The sequence below is a fragment of the Cyprinus carpio genome, chromosome A18 (genome assembly GCF_018340385.1).
Source record: "Cyprinus carpio isolate SPL01 chromosome A18, ASM1834038v1, whole genome shotgun sequence".
NCBI lineage: Eukaryota > Metazoa > Chordata > Actinopteri > Cypriniformes > Cyprinidae > Cyprinus > Cyprinus carpio.
In genome coordinates, this window is record NC_056589.1 from 26,489,487 (window position 1) to 26,495,800 (window position 6,314).

The window sequence follows — 6,314 nt, forward strand, 5'->3', positions numbered from 1 at the left end:
ACCATGGTTAGACTTTTTACTTCTGCCTCTTTTTTGATGTTGTGATGAAAGGAGAAGCACCTAATCTCAAATACAAACACAAAAAATAACAACTTTCCTCAAATCTTGTAGAAAGTCATCATCCAAATGGTGGTTGAGGAGAGATCCCCCTCCCAAGCCCCCCACCCCCCGCCACATGATAGTAAAGCACTTTGGGTGTACAACAATACACAATAAAGCGCTATATAAATGCATCATTCATTCATCACTCTTTCAGAAAGCAAACAATGATGAGCGTCTAGAAAATGGAGAGTGTATCTAGCATGTAAAATGTAATTGTAAAACTTAATTGCCAAAGACTGGTAAACATAATACAGAAAACTAGTATTTACTGCAAAGCTACACTCTCAGAAATAATGGTATAAAAGCTGTCTCTGGGGAAGTGCCTTTTCAAAAATGTACTAATATGTAACATTTGGATTCTAATATTCACCCTTTAGGGGTAAATAAGGTACAAAGATTATAAGGTTTTTCTGAGAGTGTAAAGTGTTCTGAGTTGTTTATTGTCCATAGATGTGCTGATTTATGGTTTATATTTTTTTTTTCTTTCTTTTTTTTGTACTCTGCAAAAATATGAAATATGAAATAAATATGAATCCTGCATGTTCTTGGTGTACCTGTGTGAATGAATGGAGTAGATGTGTGGTTTTGTTTACTATACACATAGAGAAGAGCATGTGTTGCTTGCGGTGATTTCTGTGTCTGCCCTCAATATATGAGTACATGAACACATGAAAATAATCTCTGGTTTAATTTGAAGAAACTGTGACAAATGTATTACTCAGTGTAATAAGAGTACTACTACTACTACTACTAATACAATTATTATTAAAACATTATTTTTAAGGAATAATCATATTTTTTTTTCTTCCATATTTTAATTTTAACCATAAACCTCTGCTGTCAATTACGTTGTTTGCCAAAAAGGAAGGGTTTGTTTAATTTTCATTTGATTAAAATATAAGTTAATGTTTTATGTCTTTTTTATCATAAAAAAAAATTCACAGTATTTAAAAATATTTAAAAATTTAAAAATGTATTTCATTGTATAGGGCCTTATTACAGTCAGTACGTTTTTTTTTTTTTTTTTTTTTTTTTTTTTAAACGTGACAGTAGAGTCTACAACATTTACAATATTACTGTTTTACTGTACTTTTGATTAAATAAATGCAGCCTTGGTGAGGTTAAAAGACTTCCTAAAACATTTAAAGCATCTTACCAACCCCAAACTTTCAAACGAGTGTAAATATTCAAAAGTTAGATGATTTGGCAAAGCTTTTAATCATAAATATTCACAATAATAATTGGCACCACTAATTATTAGATTTTACTTGTAGATTAAGCCAGCAATACTGTGATTAATGTCTTAATGTTAATGGTTCATATTAGATTACCATAATTTATAAATCAAAGTAAACCACAGGGTTTTGTCATAGGAGCTTTGTCACTAATAAGGACAAAGTGAACAAATAGGCAAAGAACTACGTCTCAATTTAGTCAGAATCCGTGTTAGTTTGGCAGTTTAATCCCTCACTGATGATACAAATCAAACAAAATCTTACGCAAACAATTATTAATCAGAGACCTTGCTTAAATGTCTTTTTAAGATGGAAAATGTCCTACAAGTTATATATATATAGTATATATATATATATATATATATATATAAAGACATGGCACTATATATATATATATATATATATATATACATATATACATATATATATATATATATATATATATATATATATATATATATATATATTTAAAACAAGGGTGTTGTTTATATATATTATATATATATATATATATATATATATATATATATATATATATATATACACATATATATATTATATATGTGTGTGTGTGTGTGTGTGTGTGTGTGTGTGTGTGTGTGTGTGTTCTGAGTTGTTTATTGAAACTGTGACAAATATATTACTAAGTGTAATGAGAGTACTACTAATAATAATAAAATTATTATTAAAACATTAAAGACCATCCACACACAGACACACACACACACATATAAAAGGAAAAGGACCAAAGAAAGACTGCAGAGGGAACTAATGAGGGTTTTATCCATCCGACAGCAGCATCATAACATTGGCGCCAGGTTCATGTAAATGCATGTTTAATGTCAGGAGATCCCTGAAGATCCACAGCACTTTATCCGACTGACAATGCAGAAAGACAACAGCAAATCTCTGGCGTCTGCAGGTTGAATCGAGAAGATGAGACTCTTTCCTTCCCTTTTTCATTTTGTCCCTTTAGACCAAGCCTTCGGACAAGTTGTTTCCCTCTTCACTCATATCTTTGTCTTATCTTAGACACACTTTTTTTTAACTGTTGTCTAAGAGAAATCAGACATTTGGGTTGAGTTGTCAAAAACCTCTGAAGCGGATCTCAATGAGACCCAAGAGCATGGTGTTTTGGGACTTCCGTTGCAGTTCTTAGGACAAGCACTACACCTTTATAAAAGGCCAATCTGAACATTTGGCTTAAACTCAACATGAAATGGCATTCAAATCAATTTTACTTCCATAATGTGACACATTTTCCAGTGAAATAGGATATTCAAACAATAAAAATTGTAGGGCCAGATTTACTTATTTGCTAATTGATTGAATAATGAGAAATGTGAAATTCAAACAAGAATAGATCATTTTTAGGGATATATACATACATACATACATTGCACAATAAGAAAATAAATGTGTAATAAGAAAGGTTAAAGTCTAACTTTACATTTATTGAAGTAGTAGACCATCATTAAATACAATAAAACACTCAATAAAACAGTCCTCAGGCCTACCGTTTGTAAACTGAAATAGCAGTTTAGCTTTATTACTTTTTTATGATAATGATGGTTTAAAAACAACATCATACTGGGCAGAAATCCATTAGTCTACATGTTTTCCTCCAAAATCAATATCAGTTCAGCAAGGGCTGTGGAAAACTCAAAATATCCACCCACATGCACACATCTTCAACAGACAGAGGGTTTTACCGAACGCTTTTAATAAAGAAAACTCCTATAATATTTCCCAGCACCAAACGGCGCAACTGTGACGTCTGCCTTTAGTAAGAATAGTTCATGGTGTCATACCTGCGTCTGTCTGTGACTCTCCCACAGTCCCTCAACACAAACACCCCCTACCAGCACTCGCAAAAGATCTGCCAAACAATCCCTCGGATCTAAGATGGACAGTTTGGAATAAGATCTAGCACAGTTCTACATTCTGACTCATTCCAATGGCACAATCTTCAGTTATTCATCTATATCAGAGTGAGGTGCACACAAACTGAGTGCACTAAGTTTCTGGGCGAGTCAGAAGAGCATGATGGGGGTTATCGGAGGAATGCTGCTGCACTGTTTTCCCCATATGATTCGTAAGGTTTTTTTTTTTTTTTTTTAAGGAAAAAATAATTTCTCTCAGCAAATTATCTCATTAAAAAATACATCTTTTCTCGTTAAAACAACATCTTTTTTCTCGTAATAATGACATATAAAAACTATATGTTTTCCCGTTATTATAGATTTATGGTACATTATATGAGCCAACTAAGCGACTGTCCACGCTGCTGTCGCCACAGTCTGACATAAACGAGGATCTGCACACTGCTGAAATTGTTGAAATACACCATTTTAAATGTATTTTAATGTAATGGTTTTATTTTGAAGCGGCATGTTTATTAGGATTAATCCAAACTGTCTATTATATTGCTATCCAATAACTGCACTCAGACCCGTATGATCAGATCAAAATGGTTATTTTTGAATAATCGGGCTTAATATTTCTTTGAATGACTGAAGTTTGGTTTAACAACAAATTGAAATACGAACAAAAATAAATAAAGAGATTTTCTAATAGGCTAATAATAATAATTTATAATAATAGCCTAATAATAATAATTATTATTACTATTATTATTATTATTGTAATTATTATGTTGTTTTGTTTGAAAACGGGCACACAAAAATTGAGCTAGATTTTTCATAGGCCTATTTTTGTTTGTGGGTAAACAAATGAGCTTATGCTTTAATATTTGTTTTACATGTGTGGGCAGCTTTGATACCTTAGTCTGATTATATATTAATTATGTATTAGGGATTATATATTATTAAATTATATCTTTAGCTGAATCAAGCCACACATCGCATTGCATTCTTCTTATGCTTTGCTTTATACTGAAGGAATAGGCTGCCCTGCACCTGGGTGTGAGCACAAAATACAGATGAGCTCAGACGGGAAAGACTGTACAGTACCTCTTGTTGGATTTAGACAAATTAAATAAACACAAATTTGTTTTTGATTGTTTTATTTAAGTAGACTTTTAGATATACAGTAATAAGGTGCGCCAGAAAGCGCACCCTGTTATTTTACAAAAGGAATTTGTGTTTTGTTGTTATTGTGGAAGTCAAAGTTAAAGGGATCACGCCGGCACCGCCAAACCATGAGCAGTGTTGTGCTTTATATGAGATGTATATCCTATTCTCAAGGAATATAGCCCAGCCTATACAACAGCCAGACAGTATGAAGAAACGTTATTGTGACTAATTTGCAGAGCGGTACATGAGATTATGTGCGACGGGATAGGCAGTAAAGACAGGCTGAGTGAAAAAGTTGAGTTTTTTAAGGCTGTCCACGTATAAATAGCAAGCTCATTTTTTAACCCACAAACAAAAAATACGGAAAATCTATCTTAATATTAGTTTTCCTGTTTGCCAAACAGAATTAAATAATAATAATAATAATAATAATAATAATAATAATAATAATAATAATAATAATAATAATAATAATAATTAATATTACTCTTATTAGCCTATTAGAAAATCAATTTCTTTTCTTTTTTTCGTATTTCAATTTGTTCTTAAATCAAAATTCAGTCATTCAAATAAATAAATATTAAGCCCAGAGTCGATTATTCAAAAATAATTTGATCTGATCATAGCCTAAACGAGTCATGGGTCTAAATGAAGTTATTGGATAGCACTATATTGCAGACAGATTGGAGATTAATCCTAATAAACATGCCACTCCAAATAAAATCATTACATTAAAATACATTTAAAACGGTGTATTTCAACAATTTCAGCAGCCTGCAGATCCTTGTTTATGTCAGACTGTGGCGACAGCAGCGTGGACAGTCGCTTAGCTGGCTCACATTATGTACCATATATCTATAATAATGGGAAACATTTTTGACATAATATGTTGTTATTACGTGAAAAATATGTCGTTTTAACAAGAAAAGATTTTTTTAACGAGATAATTATATCGATATATAATTTAATAATATAATTAAAATAGTTTATATATTTTATATAAAGATAAAAGATGTCGTTAAAATGACATAACATCTCATATGACATAATTGAGTTTTTATTGCTACAATAGAAAACAGAGATTTTAAATTGTAATAATATTTCAGAATAGTAAATATGACAATAAATATGACAGAGATTACTCGATTATCAATTTATCTTAACAATACAAGCAACTCAAATATTGTTGTTGTCCACCTGAACCTTAAAGGAACTTCTTGTTTGCAGAAAACTGCAGTTGCAGCTTCATTCCCACAGATTTGACAGGATCGATACTCTGCACTCCTCTGGACACACACTGCTCCCTGTGCCAGCACTTACAATGGGCCCATTAGACAGTGTGCTGCAGGACAACCCTGCTCATGCCAGTCAACCCGCAAACACTGCCATAACACACCCAACATGCCACATTTATGAACCAGATGCTGTCAGACATATACAAAATCTGAGACTTACAAAAGTGATCTATCCACCACAACAAAATTGGACAGATTTCATAGAAGTGATTTTAAATCATGATCTGTCTAGATCTCAGTCCACATAGTATTAGTGTAGCTGAGAAAGGACTCTTACTAGGAAGGGGTCATGATGATTAACAATCCATTGATTAGCCAACAAATGACTAGTCTAATGTATGAAATATGCAAAGGGCAAAAAGAGTTCAATGTTTGTTAAATAACTGTGGAAATCGCTAAGGGCTGATGCAGTAATTATTTGATAACTGGGAAATGCTTAAAAATAACAGAAAACATCTGTTGCCTTTAAAAGGTTGTGTAACAACTCTTGATAACTGCAATGTAAATGTGTAGTTTTTTAGATAATGGCTTGCTCAGCATAAAATGAAGAGAAACAGAGAGAGATAACGAGCTGTGGCTGTGGCACCACTTCCGTAACAAATAAAACATCTTCAACAATACATTTTAATATTGTAATATGTGTGCAT